The sequence below is a fragment of the Astyanax mexicanus genome, chromosome 22 (assembly GCF_023375975.1).
Source record: "Astyanax mexicanus isolate ESR-SI-001 chromosome 22, AstMex3_surface, whole genome shotgun sequence".
Classification (NCBI taxonomy): Eukaryota; Metazoa; Chordata; class Actinopteri; order Characiformes; family Acestrorhamphidae; genus Astyanax; species Astyanax mexicanus.
The window spans coordinates 8,078,632-8,092,531 of record NC_064429.1 but is presented as its reverse complement, the minus strand read 5'-3'; positions in this window follow the sequence as shown (position 1 = coordinate 8,092,531).

Sequence of the window (13,900 nt, the reverse complement as noted above, 5' to 3'; positions counted from 1 at the left end):
TAGGGTGTTGCTAGGTGGTTGCTAAGGTTTTGCTAGGTGGTTGCTAAGGTGTTGCTATGGTATCCAGGGTGGTTGCTAAGGTGTTGCTAGGTGGTTGCTAAGGTGTTGCTATGGTATCCGGGGTGGTTGCTAAGGTGTTGCTAGGTGGTTGCTAAGGTGTTGCTATGGTATCCGGGGTGGTTGCTAAGGTGTTGCTAGGTGGTTGCTAAGGTGTTGCTATGGTATCCTGGGTGGTTGCTAAGGTGTTTCTAGGTGGTTGCTAAGGTGTTGCTAGGTGGTTGCTAAGGTGTTGCTAGGTGGTTGCTAAGGTGTTGCTATGGTATCCGGGGTGGTTGCTAAGGTGTTGCTAGGTGGTTGCTAGGCGGTTGCTTAAGTGTTGCTATGGTATCCGGGGTGGATGCTATGGTGTGGTTGCTAAGGTGTTGCTAGGTGGTTGCTAAGGTGTTGCTATGGTATCCAGGGTGGTTGCTAAGGTGTTGCTAGGTGGTTGCTAAGGTGTTGCTATGGTATCCTGGGTGGTTGCTAAGGTGTTTCTAGGTGGTTGCTAAGGTGTTGCTAGGTGGTTGCTAAGGTGTTGCTATGGTATCCAGGGTGGTTGCTAAGGTGTTGCTAGGTGGTTGCTAGGTGGTTGCTAGGGTGTTGCTAGGTGGTTGCTAAGGTGTTGCTATGGTATCCAGGGTGGTTGCTAAGGTGTTGCTAGGTGGTTGCTAAGGTGTTGCTAGGTGGTTGCTAAGGTGTTGCTATGGTATCCGCGGTGGTTGCTAAGGTGTTGCTAGGTGGTTGCAAGGTGGTTGCTAAGGTGTTGCTAGGCGGTTGCTAAGGTGTTGCTATGGTGTCTAGGGTGGTTGCTAAGGTGTTGCTAGGTGGTTGCTAAGATGTTGCTATGGTATCTGGGGTGGTTGCTAAGGTGTTGCTAGGTGTATCTAACTGGTCGCTAGGCAGTTGCTACCATTTCTAAAGTGGTTGCTAAGCAGTTGCTAGGCAGTTGCTAACGTTTTCCAGGTGGTTGCTAAGGTGTTGCTATCTGGTTGCTAGGCAGTTGCTAACGTATTACACATGGTTGCTAAGTGGTTGCTAGGCAGTTGCTAATGTTTTCCAGGTGGTTGCTAAGGTGTATCTAACTGGTTCCTAGGCAGTAGTAGATAAAAAGAAAGAGTGTTAAATGTAGAAGTACAGAAAAAGGGAGAGCCTGAAATAGAGAAGTAGAGAGAAAATCAGCGTGAGAAGTAGAGAAAGAACACCCGAGAATGTGAGAAAAAGAGTGACAAGTAGAGAGAAATATTGAGCGAGAGAAAGAGAATTAGGGAAAAAGAGAGATCGAGAAATAAAGAAGTAGAGAAAGAAAAAGGATGTAGTAGAGAGATAGATAGAGAAAGCAAGACAGAAAAGTAGAGTGAAAGAGAAGTAGAGAGAAGAGCGAGAAATAAAGAGAGAGTAAGAGAGAAATAGAGAAATAGAAAAGTAGAAAGAAAGAGACATAGAAAAATAGAGTGAGAAAGAGAGAGTGAGAAATAGAGAAGTAGAGAGAGAGTGAGAAAGAGAGAGTGAGAAATAGAGAAGTAGAGAGAGTGAGAAATAGAGACGTAGAGAGAGAGTGAGAAAGAGAGTGAGAAATAGAGAAGTAGAGAGAGAGTGAGAAATAGAGACGTAGAGAGAGAGTGAAAAAGAGAGTGAGAAATATAGAAGTAGAGAGAGTGAGAAATAAAGAGAAATAGAGACGTAGAGAGAGAGTGAAAAAGAGAGTGAGAAATATAGAAGTAGAGAGAGTGAGAAATATAGAAGTAGAGAGAGAGAGTGAGAAATAGAGACGTAGAGAGAGAGTGAGAAAGAGTGAGAAATAGAGAAGTAGAGAGAGTGAGAAATAGAGACGTAGAAAAGAGTGAGAAAGAGAGAGTGAGAAATAGAGAAGTAGAGAGAGAGTGAGAAATAGAGACGTAGAGAGAGAGTGAGAAATAGAGAAGTAGAGAGCAAAAGAGAGAGTGAGAAGTAGAGAGCAAAAGAGAGAGTGAGACAGAGAAGTAGAGAGCAAACGAGAGAGTGAGAAGTAGAGAAGTATAGAGCAAAAGAAAGAGTGAGAAATAGAGAAGTAGAGAGAGAGTGGGAAAGAGAGAGTGAGATAGAGAAGTAGAGAGAGAGTGAGAAATAGAGACGTAGAGAGAGTGAGAAAGAGAGAGTGAGATAGAGAAGTAGAGAGAGAGTGAGAAATAGAGTGAGAAATAGAGACGTAGAGAGAGAGTGAGAAAGAGAGTGAGAAATAGAGGAGTAGAGAGCAAAAGAGACTGAGAAATAGAGAAGTAGAGAGCAAAAGAGAGAGTGAGAAGTAGAGAAGTAGAGAGCAAAAGAAAGAGTGAGAAATATAGAAATAGAGAGAGAGTGGGAAAGAGAGTGAGAATTAGAGAAGTAGAGAGCGAAAGAGAGAGTGAGAAAGAGAGAGTGGTTGCTAAGCAGTTAATAGGTGGTTGCTAAACCCTGGCTGGGGTGCCGGGGTGTCCAAACTTTTGACTGATAGCTGCTCCATACAGCAGCTCCTCCATACACTCACAGTACTGGAGGAGCAGGGGAGAGAAGGGGTTCCGTGCGCAGAGCTGCTCGTGTGCGAGATGGAACTCTGGGCCCCCCATTCATTTCTATGGGAAAACTTCGTACGAAAATTGTACGAAAACCGTACGTCGTATCGCTTCGCAACCTGCTATTAATTTAAAGATCTCGGTAAGATCTATAAGCTCTCCAAATTTGGTCTTCGTATCTCAAAAATTGTGGCGGTTACGGACGTTTAAAATTTCGCCCCATTCATTCCTATGGGGAAAAAATGCGTACGTTTACGAAGTTTTTACGAAAACCGTACGATAAATCGCTCCAAAAAGCACAAGCACGCTAAGTTGGCATAGGTCCTACGATCCGTGAAAGTTTCGTGATTCTACGTTGAAAGCTCTAGGAGGAGTAGCGTACAGAAAAAAAGGCGTAAGAATAATAATAATAACTAGAAAAGGCAAAGTTCGTGAACGAACTTTAAGTTGGCTTGGAAAAGAGCGCTAATAACGTTGAAAAGTTAAAATGGTTGACAGAAACTTAAAAAGCTGTTTCTGTCTGAAGAGTGTGAAGAGTCGTTGCTATGCTGTTAACTTTTGGCTAAAAGCTAAATACCAAAAACGCTGTAATCTAAAAACGTTTGGTTAAACGCTTAAATCTAAAAACATTTGGTTAAACGCTGAAATCTAAAAACCTTTGGTTAATTGCTTACATCTAGAAATGTTTTGTAAGATGCTGAAATCCAAAAACTTTTGGTTAAACACTGAAATCTTAAAACGTTTGTTTAACAGCTGAAATCTAAAAACTTTTGGTTAAACGCTGAAATCTTAAAACGTTTGTTTTCATGTTGAAATCTCGAAACTTTTGGTTAAATGCTGAAATCTAAAAACTTTTGGTTAAATGTTGAAATCTAAAAAATTTTGGTTAAGTGCTGAAATCTAAAACTTTTGGTTACATGCTGAAATCTAAAAACTTTCCAGGTGGTTGCTAAGGTGTTGCTATAGTATCTGGGGTGGTTGCTGAGGTGTTGCTAGGTGGTTGCTAAGGTGTTGCTATGGTATCCAGGGTGGTTGCTAAGGAGTTGCTAGGTGGTTGCTAAGGTGTTGCTATGGTATCCAGGGTGGTTGCTAAGGTGTTGCTATGGTATCCAGGGTGGTTGCTAAGGTGTTGCTAGGCAGTTGCTAAGTGGTTGCTAGGCAGTTGCTAACGTTTTCCAAGTGGTTGCTAGGCAGTTGCTAAGTGGTTGCTAGGCAGTTGCTAACATTTTCCAGGTGGTTGCTAAGTGGTTGCTAGGTAGTTGCTAACATATTCCAGGTGGTTGCTAGGCAGCTGCTAAGTGGTTGCTAGGCAGTTGCTAACGTTTTCCAGGTGGTTGCTAAGTGGTTGCTAGGCAGTTGCTAACGTTTTCCAGGTGGTTGCTAGGCAGTTGCTAAGTGGTTGCTAGGCAGTTGCTAAGTGGTTGCTAGGCAGTTGCTAACGTTTTCCAAGTGGTTGCTAGGCAGTTGCTAAGTGGTTGCTAGGCAGTTGCTAACGTTTTCCAGGTGGTTGCTAAGTGGTTGCTAACTGGTTGCTAGGCAGTTGCTATCATTTCTAAAGTGGTTGCTAAGTGGTTGCTAGGCAGTTGCTAACGTTTTCCTAGTGGTTGCTAAGTGGTTGCTAGGTAGTTGCTAACATATTCCAGGTGGTTGCTAGGCAGCTGCTAAGTGGTTGCTAGGCAGTTGCTAACGTTTTCCAGGTGGTTGCTAAGTGGTTGCTTGGCAGTTGCTAACGTTTTCCAGGTGGTTGCTAGGCAGTTGCTAAGTGGTTGCTAGGCAGTTGCTAACGTTTTCCAAGTGGTTGCTAGGCAGTTGCTAAGTGGTTACTAGGCAGTTGCTAACGTTTTCCAGGTGGTTGCTAAGTGGTTGCTAGGCAGTTGCTAACGTTTTCCAGGTGGTTGTTAGGCAGTTGCTAAGTGGTTGCTAGGCAGTTGCTAACGTTTTCCAGGTGGTTGCTCAGTGGTTGCTAGGCAGTTGCTAACGTTTTCCAGGTGGTTGCTAAGTGGTTGCTAGGCAGTTGCTAACCTATTCCAGGTGGTTGCTAGGCAGTTGCTAAGTGGTTGCTAGGCAGTTGCTAATGTTTTCCAAGTGGTTGCTAGGCAGTTGCTAAGTGGTTGCTAGGCAGTTGCTAACGTTTTCCAGGTGGTTGCTAAGTGGTTGCTAGGCAGTTGCTAACGTTTTCCAGGTGGTTGCTAGGCAGTTGCTAAGTGGTTGCTAGGCAGTTGCTAACGTTTTCCAAGTGGTTGCTAGGCAGTTGCTAAGTGGTTGCTAGGCAGTTGCTAACGTTTTCCAGGTGGTTGCTAAGTGGTTGCTAGGCAGTTGCTAACATTTTCCAGGTGGTTGCTAGGCAGTTGCTAAGTTGTTGCTAGGCAGTTGCTAACGTTTTCCAGGTGGTTGCTAAGTGGTTGCTAGGCAGTTGCTAACGTATTCCAGGTGGTTGCTAGGCAGTTGCTAAGTGGTTGCTAGGCAGTTGCTAACGTTTTCCAGGTGGTTGCTCAGTGGTTGCTAGGCAGTTGCTAACGTTTTCCAGGTGGTTGCTAAGTGGTTGCTAGGCAGTTGCTAACGTATTCCAGGTGGTTGCTAGGCAGTTGCTAACGTTTTCCAAGTGGTTGCTAGGCAGTTGCTAAGTGGTTGCTAGGCAGTTGCTAACGTTTTCCAGGTGGTTGCTAAGGTGTTGCTAAGTGGTTGCTAGGCAGTTGCTAACGTTTTCCAGGTGGTTGCTAAGGTGGTTGCTAAGCAGTTATTAGGTGGTTGCTAAGCCCTGGCTGGGGTGCCGGGGTGTCCAAACTTTTGACTGATAGCTGCTCCATACAGCAGCTCCTCCATACACTCACAGTACTGGAGGAGCAGGGGAGAGAAGGGGTTCCGTGCGCAGAGCTGCTCGTGTGTGAGATGGAACTCTGGGCCCCCCATTCATTTCTATGGAAAACTTCGTACGACATTTGTACGAAAACCGTACGACGTATCGTCGAAACGTTAAAATTTTCGGAAAGAACGCGGTAAGTTCTATAGACCGTCCGATTTTTGTCTTTGTATGTCAAAAATTGTTACCTACACAAACGTTCAAAGTTGTCCCCCATTCATTTCCTATGGGAAAAAAAAGCGTACGTTTACGAAGTTTTTACGAAAACCGTACGATGTATCGCTTAAAAAAGCACAAGCAACCTAATCGGGTATAGGTCCTACGATACTGCAAAATTTCGTGATTCTACGTCAAAAGCCCTAGGAGGAGATGCGTATAGAAATTTGAGCGCGGAATAATAATAATAATAATAATAATAATAATAATAATAAGAAGATTACGAAGAACAGTAAGTTGGCTTTTCCAAGCCAACTTAACTAGAAAAGGAAAGTTCGATAACGAACTTTAAGTTGGCTTGGAAAAGTACGTTAAATAGTTAAATAACGTTGAATAGTTAAAATGGTTGCTAAGATATTTCTGTCTAAAGCGTGTGAAGAGTGGTTGCTATGCTGTTGACTTTCGGCTAAATGTTGAAGTCCAAAAAGTTTTGGCTAACATGGTGAAAAGCTTATAATTATCTTATAAAGTAAAGTGTTGCTAAGTGGTTGCTAGGTAGTTGCTAGGCAGTTGCTAATGTAGTCCACATCGTTGCTTAGTGTTTGCTAATTGGTTGCTAGGCAGTTGCGAACATATTCAAGGTGGTTGCTAAGCTGTTGCTAACTTGTTGCTAGGCAACTCCTAACGTATTCCAAATGGTTTTTAAGTGGTTATTAGGCAGTTTCTAATATTTTCCAGGTGGTTGCTAACTGGTTGCTATGGTATCCGGGGTGGTTGCTAAGGTGTTGCTAGGTGGTTGCTAAGGTGTTGCTATGGTATCTGGGGTGGTTGCTAAGGTGTTGCTAGGTGGTTGCTAGAGGGTTAATAGGTGATTGCTAAGGTGTTGCTATGGGATCCGGGGTGGTTGCTAAGGTGTTGCTATGGTATCCGGGTTGGTTGCTAAGGTGTTGCTAGGTGGTTGCTAAGGTGTTGCTATGGTATCCAGGGTGGTTGCTAAGGTGTTGCTAGGTGGTTGCTAGGGTGTTGCTAGGCGGTTGCTATGGTATCCAGGGTGGTTGCTAAGGTGTTGCTAGGTGGTTGCTAAGGTGTTGCTATGGTATCCGGGGTGGTTGCTAAGGTGTTGCTAGGTGGTTGCTAAGGTGTTGCTATGGTATCCTGGGTGGTTGCTAAGGTGTTGCTAGGTGGTTGCTATGGTGTTGCTATGGTATCCAGGGTGGTTGCTAAGGTGTTGCTAGGTGGTTGCTAAGGTGTTGCTATGGTATCCTGGGTGGTTGCTAAGGTGTTGCTAGGTGGTTGCTAGGCAGTAGCTAAGGTGTTGCTATGGTATCCTGGGTGGTTGCTAAGGTGTTGCTAGGTGGTTGCTAAGGTGTTGCTAGGTGGTTGCTAAGGTGTTGCTAGGTGGTTGCTAAGGTGTTGCAATGGTATCCGGGGTGGTTGCTAAGGTGTTGCTAGGTGGTTGCTAGGCGGTTGCTTAGGTGTTGCTATGGTATCCGGGGTGGTTGCTACGGTGTTTCTAAGTGGTTGCTAAGGTGTTGCTAGGTGGTTGCTAAGGTGTTGCTATGGTATCCAGGGTGGTTGCTAAGGTGTTGCTAGGTGGTTGCTAAGGTGTTGCTATGGTATCCAGGGTGGTTGCTAAGGTGTTGCTAGGTGGTTGCTAGGTGGTTGCTAGGGTGTTGCTAGGTGGTTGCTAAGGTGTTGCTATGGTATCCAGGGTGGTTGCAAAGGTGTTGCTAGGTGGTTGCTAGGTGGTTGCTAGGGTGTTGCTAGGTGGTTGCTAAGGTGTTGCTAGGTGGTTGCTAAGGTGTTGCTATGGTATCCAGGGTGGTTGCTAAGGTGTTGCTAGGTGGTTGCTAAGGTGTTGCTAGGTGGTTGCTAAGGTGTTGCTATGGTATCCGGGGTGGTTGCTAAGGTGTTGCTAGGTGGTTGCAAGGTGGTTGCTAAGGTGTTGCTAGGTGGTTGCTAGGGTGTTGCTAGGTGGTTGCTAAGGTTTTGCTAGGTGGTTGCTAAGGTGTTGCTATGGTATCCAGGGTGGTTGCTAAGGTGTTGCTAGGTGGTTGCTAAGGTGTTGCTATGGTATCCGGGGTGGTTGCTAAGGTGTTGCTAGGTGGTTGCTAGACGGTTGCTAGGCGGTTGCTAAGGTGTTGCTATGGTGTCTGTAGTGGTTGCTAAGGTGTTGCTAGGTGGTTGCTAAGATGTTGCTATGGTATCTGGGGTGGTTGCTAAGGTGTTGCTAGGTGTATCTGACTGGTCGCTAGGCAGTTGCTACCATTTCTAAAGTGGTTGCTAAGCAGTTGCTAACGTTTTCCAGGTGGTTGCTAAGGTGTTGCTATCTGGTTGCTAGGCAGTTGCTAACGTATTACACATGGTTGCTAAGTGGTTGCTAGGCAGTTGCTACCATTTCTAAAGTGGTTGCTAAGCAGTTGCTAACGTTTTCCAGGTGGTTGCTAAGGTGTATCTAACTGGTTGCTAGGCAGTAGTAGATAAAAAGAAAGAGTGTTAAATGTAGAAGTACAGAAAAAGGGAGAGCCTGAAATAGAGAAGTAGAGAGAAAATCAGCGTGAGAAGTAGAGAAAGAACACCCGAGAATGTGAGAAAAAGAGTGACAAGTAGAGAGAAATATTGAGCGAGAGAAAGAGAATTAGGGAAAAAGAGAGATCGAGAAATAAAGAAGTAGAGAAAGAAAGAGGATGTAGTAGAGAGATAGATAGAAAGAGAAAGCAAGACAGAAAAGTAGAGTGAAAGAGAAGTAGAGAGAAGAGCGAGAAATAAAGAGTAAGAGAGAAATAGAGAAATAGAAAAGTAGAAAGAAAGAGACATAGAAAAGTAGAGAGAGTGAGAAATAGAGAAGTAGAGAGAGAGTGAGAAAGAGAGAGTGAGAAATAGAGAAGAAGAGAGCAAAAGAGAGTGAGAAATAGAGAAGCAGAGAGAGAGTGAGAAATAGAGAAGTAGAGAGAGAGTGAGAAAGAGAGAGTGAGAAATAGAGAAGTAGAGAGAGTGAGAAATAGAGACGTAGAGAGAGAGTGAGAAAGAGAGTGAGAAATAGAGAAGTAGAGAGAGAGTGAGAAATAGAGACGTAGAGAGAGAGTGAAAAAGAGAGTGAGAAATATAGAAGTAGAGAGAGTGAGAAATATAGAAGTAGAGAGAGAGAGTGAGAAATAGAGACGTAGAGAGAGAGTGAGAAAGAGAGAGTGAGATAGAGAAGTAGAGAGAGAGTGAGAAATAGAGTGAGAAATAGACGTAGAGAGAGAGTGAGAAAGAGAGTGAGAAATAGAGACGTAGAGAGAGAGTGAGAAATAGAGTGAGAAATAGAGACGTAGAGAGAGAGTGAGAAAGAGAGTGAGAAATAGAGGAGTAGAGAGCAAAAGAGAGTGAGAAATAGAGAAGTAGAGAGCAAAAGAGAGAGTGAGAAGTAGAGAAGTAGAGAGCAAAAGAAAGAGTGAGAAATATAGAAATAGAGAGAGAGTGGGAAAGAGAGTGAGAATTAGAGAAGTAGAGAGCGAAAGAGAGAGTGAGAAAGAGAGAGTGGTTGCTAAGCAGTTAATAGGTGGTTGCAAAGCCCTGGCTGGGGTGCCGGGGTGTCCAAACTTTTGACTGATAGCTGCTCCATACAGCAGCTCCTCCATACACTCACAGTACTGGAGGAGCAGGGAAGAGAAGGGGTTCCGTGCGCAGAGCTGCTCGTGTGCGAGATGGAACTCTGGGCCCCCCATTCATTTCTATGGGAAAACTTCGTACGAAAATTGTACGAAAACCGTACGTCGTATCACTTCGCATCCTCTTATTAATTTTAAGATCTCGGTAAGATCTATAAGCTCGCCAAATTTGGTTTTCGTATCTCAAAAATTGTGGCGGTTACGGACGTTTAAAATTTCGCCCCATTCATTCCTATGGGGAAAAAATGCGTACGTTTACGAAGTTTTTACGAAAACCGTACGATAAATCGCTCCAAAAAGCACAAGCACGCTAAGTTGGCATAGGTCCTACGATCCGTGAAAGTTTCGTGATTCTACGTTGAAAGCTCTAGGAGGAGTAGCGTACAGAAAAAAAGGCGTAAGAATAATAATAATAACTAGAAAAGGAAAGTTCGATAACGAACTTTAAGTTGGCTTGGAAAAGTACGTTAAATAGTTAAATAACGTTGAATAGTTAAAATGGTTGCTAAGATATTTCTGTCTAAAGCGTGTGAAGAGTGGTTGCTATGCTGTTGACTTTCGGCTAAATGTTGAAGTCCAAAAAGTTTTGGCTAACATGGTGAAAAGCTTATAATTATCTTATAAAGTAAAGTGTTGCTAAGTGGTTGCTAGGTAGTTGCTAGGCAGTTGCTAATGTAGTCCACATCGTTGCTTAGTGCTTGCTAATTGGTTGCTAGGCAGTTGCGAACATATTCCAGGTGGTTGCTAAGCTGTTGCTAACTTGTTGCTAGGCAATTCCTAACGTATTCCAAATGGTTTTTAAGTGGTTATTAGGCAGTTTCTAATATTTTCCAGGTGGTTGTTAACTGGTTGCTATGGTATCTGGGGTGGTTGCTAAGGTGTTGCTAGGTGGTTGCTAAGGTGTTGCTATGGTATCTGGGGTGGTTGCTAAGGTGTTGCTAGGTGGTTGCTAGAGGGTTGCTAGGTGGTTGCTAAGGTGTTGCTATGGGATTCGGGTGGTTGCTAAGGTGTTGCTATGGTATCCGGGTTGGTTGCTAAGGTGTTGCTAGGTGGTTGCTAAGGTGTTGCTATGGTATCCAGGGTGGTTGCTAAGGTGTTGCTAGGTGGTTGCTAAGGTGTTGCTAGGCGGTTGCTATGGTATCCAGGGTGGTTGCTAAGGTGTTGCTAGGTGGTTGCTAAGGTGTTGCTAGGTGGTTGCTATGGTGTTGCTGTGGTATCCGGGGTGGTTGCTAAGGTGTTGCTAGGTGGTTGCTAAGGTGTTGCTATGGTATCCAGGGTGGTTGCTAAGGTGTTGCTAGGTGGTTGCTAGGTGGTTGCTAGGGTGTTGCTAGGTGGTTGCTAAGGTGTTGATTTGGTATCCAGGGTGGTTGCTAAGGTATTGCTAGGTGGTTGCTAAGGTGTTGCTAGGTGGTTGCTAAGGTGTTGCTATGGTATCCGGGGTGGTTGCTAAGGTGTTGCTAGGTGGTTGCAAGGTGGTTGCTAAGGTGTTGCTAGGTGGTTGCTAGGGTGTTGCTAGGTGGTTGCTAAGGTTTTGCTAGGTGGTTGCTAAGGTGTTGCTATGGTATCCAGGGTGGTTGCTAAGGTGTTGCTAGGTGGTTGCTAAGGTGTTGCTATGGTATCCGGGGTGGTTGCTAAGGTGTTGCTAGGTGGTTGCTAAGGTGTTGCTATGGTATCCTGGGTGGTTGCTAAGGTGTTGCTAGGTGGTTGCTAGGCAGTTGCTAAGGTGTTGCTATGGTATCCTGGGTGGTTGCTAAGGTGTTTCTAGGTGGTTGCTAAGGTGTTGCTAGGTTGTTGCTAAGGTGTTGCTAGGTGGTTGCTAAGGTGTTGCTATGGTATCCGGGGTGGTTGCTAAGGTGTTGCTAGGTGGTTGCAAGGTGGTTGCTAAGGTGTTGCTAGGTGGTTGCTAGGGTGTTGCTAGGTGGTTGCTAAGGTTTTGCTAGGTGGTTGCTAAGGTGTTGCTATGGTATCCAGGGTGGTTGCTAAGGTGTTGCTAGGTGGTTGCTAAGGTGTTGCTATGGTATCCGGGGTGGTTGCTAAGGTGTTGCTAGGTGGTTGCTAAGGTGTTGCTATGGTATCCTGGGTGGTTGCTAAGGTGTTGCTAGGTGGTTGCTAGGCAGTTGCTAAGGTGTTGCTATGGTATCCTGGGTGGTTGCTAAGGTGTTTCTAGGTGGTTGCTAAGGTGTTGCTAGGTGGTTGCTAAGGTGTTGCTAGGTGGTTGCTAAGGTGTTGCTATGGTATCCGGGGTGGTTGCTAAGGTGTTGCTAGGTGGTTGCTAGGCGGTTGCTTAAGTGTTGCTATGGTATCCGGGGTGGATGCTATGATGTGGTTGCTAAGGTGTTGCTAGGTGGTTGCTAAGGTGTTGCTATGGTATCCAGGGTGGTTGCTAAGGTGTTGCTAGGTGGTTGCAAGGTGGTTGCTAAGGTGTTGCTAGGTGGTTGCTAGGGTGTTGCTAGGTGGTTGCTAAGGTTTTGCTATGGTATCCTGGGTGGTTGCTAAGGTGTTGCTAGGTGGTTGCTAGGCAGTTGCTAAGGTGTTGCTATGGTATCCTGGGTGGTTGCTAAGGTGTTTCTAGGTGGTTGCTAAGGTGTTGCTAGGTGGTTGCTAAGGTGTTGCTAGGTGGTTGCTAAGGTGTTGCTATGGTATCCGGGGTGGTTGCTAAGGTGTTGCTAGGTGGTTGCAAGGTGGTTGCTAAGGTGTTGCTAGGTGGTTGCTAGGGTGTTGCTAGGTGGTTGCTAAGGTTTTGCTATGGTATCCAGGGTGGTTGCTAAGGTGTTGCTAGGTGGTTGCTAAGGTGTTGCTATGGTATCCGGGGTGGTTGCTAAGGTGTTGCTAGGTGGTTGCTAAGGTGTTGCTATGGTATCCTGGGTGGTTGCTAAGGTGTTGCTAGGTGGTTGCTAGGCAGTTGCTAAGGTGTTGCTATGGTATCCTGGGTGGTTGCTAAGGTGTTTCTAGGTGGTTGCTAAGGTGTTGCTAGGTGGTTGCTAAGGTGTTGCTAGGTGGTTGCTAAGGTGTTGCTATGGTATCCGGGGTGGTTGCTAAGGTGTTGCTAGGTGGTTGCTAGGCGGTTGCTTAAGTGTTGCTATGGTATCCGGGGTGGATGCTATGGTGTGGTTGCTAAGGTGTTGCTAGGTGGTTGCTAAGGTGTTGCTATGGTATCCAGGGTGGTTGCTAAGGTGTTGCTAGGTGGTTGCTAAGGTGTTGCTATGGTATCCTGGGTGGTTGCTAAGGTGTTTCTAGGTGGTTGCTAAGGTGTTGCTAGGTGGTTGCTAAGGTGTTGCTATGGTATCCAGGGTGGTTGCTAAGGTGTTGCTAGGTGGTTGCTAGATGGTTGCTAAGGTGTTGCTATGGTATCCTGGGTGGTTGCTAAGGTGTTTCTAGGTGGTTGCTAAGGTGTTGCTAGGTGGTTGCTAAGGTGTTGCTAGGTGGTTGCTAAGGTGTTGCTATGGTATCCGGGGTGGTTGCTAAGGTGTTGCTAGGTGGTTGCAAGGTGGTTGCTAAGGTGTTGCTAGGTGGTTGCTAGGGTGTTGCTAGGTGGTTGCTAAGGTTTTGCTATGGTATCCAGGGTGGTTGCTAAGGTGTTGCTAGGTGGTTGCTAAGGTGTTGCTATGGTATCCGGGGTGGTTGCTAAGGTGTTGCTATGGTATCCTGGGTGGTTGCTAAGGTGTTGCTAGGTGGTTGCTAGGCAGTTGCTAAGGTGTTGCTATGGTATCCTGGGTGGTTGCTAAGGTGTTTCTAGGTGGTTGCTAAGGTGTTGCTAGGTGGTTGCTAAGGTGTTGCTAGGTGGTTGCTAAGGTGTTGCTATGGTATCCGGGGTGGTTGCTAAGGTGTTGCTAGGTGGTTGCAAGGTGGTTGCTAAGGTGTTGCTAGGTGGTTGCTAGGGTGTTGCTAGGTGGTTGCTAAGGTTTTGCTATGGTATCCAGGGTGGTTGCTAAGGTGTTGCTAGGTGGTTGCTAAGGTGTTGCTATGGTATCCGGGGTGGTTGCTAAGGTGTTGCTAGGTGGTTGCTAAGGTGTTGCTATGGTATCCTGGGTGGTTGCTAAGGTGTTGCTAGGTGGTTGCTAGGCAGTTGCTAAGGTGTTGCTATGGTATCCTGGGTGGTTGCTAAGGTGTTTCTAGGTGGTTGCTAAGGTGTTGCTAGGTGGTTGCTAAGGTGTTGCTAGGTGGTTGCTAAGGTGTTGCTATGGTATCCGGGGTGGTTGCTAAGGTGTTGCTAGGTGGTTGCTAGGCGGTTGCTTAAGTGTTGCTATGGTATCCGGGGTGGATGCTATGGTGTGGTTGCTAAGGTGTTGCTAGGTGGTTGCTAAGGTGTTGCTATGGTATCCAGGGTGGTTGCTAAGGTGTTGCTAGGTGGTTGCTAAGGTGTTGCTATGGTATCCTGGGTGGTTGCTAAGGTGTTTCTAGGTGGTTGCTAAGGTGTTGCTAGGTGGTTGCTAAGGTGTTGCTATGGTATCCAGGGTGGTTGCTAAGGTGTTGCTAGGTGGTTGCTAGATGGTTGCTAGGGTGTTGCTAGGTGGTTGCTAAGGTGTTGCTAGGTGGTTGCTAAGGTGTTGCTATGGTATCCAGGGTGGTTGCTAAGGTGTTGCTAGGTGGTTGCTAAGGTGTTGCTAGGTGGTTGCTAAGGTGTTGCTATGGTATCCGGGGTGGTTGCTAAGGTGTTGCTAGGT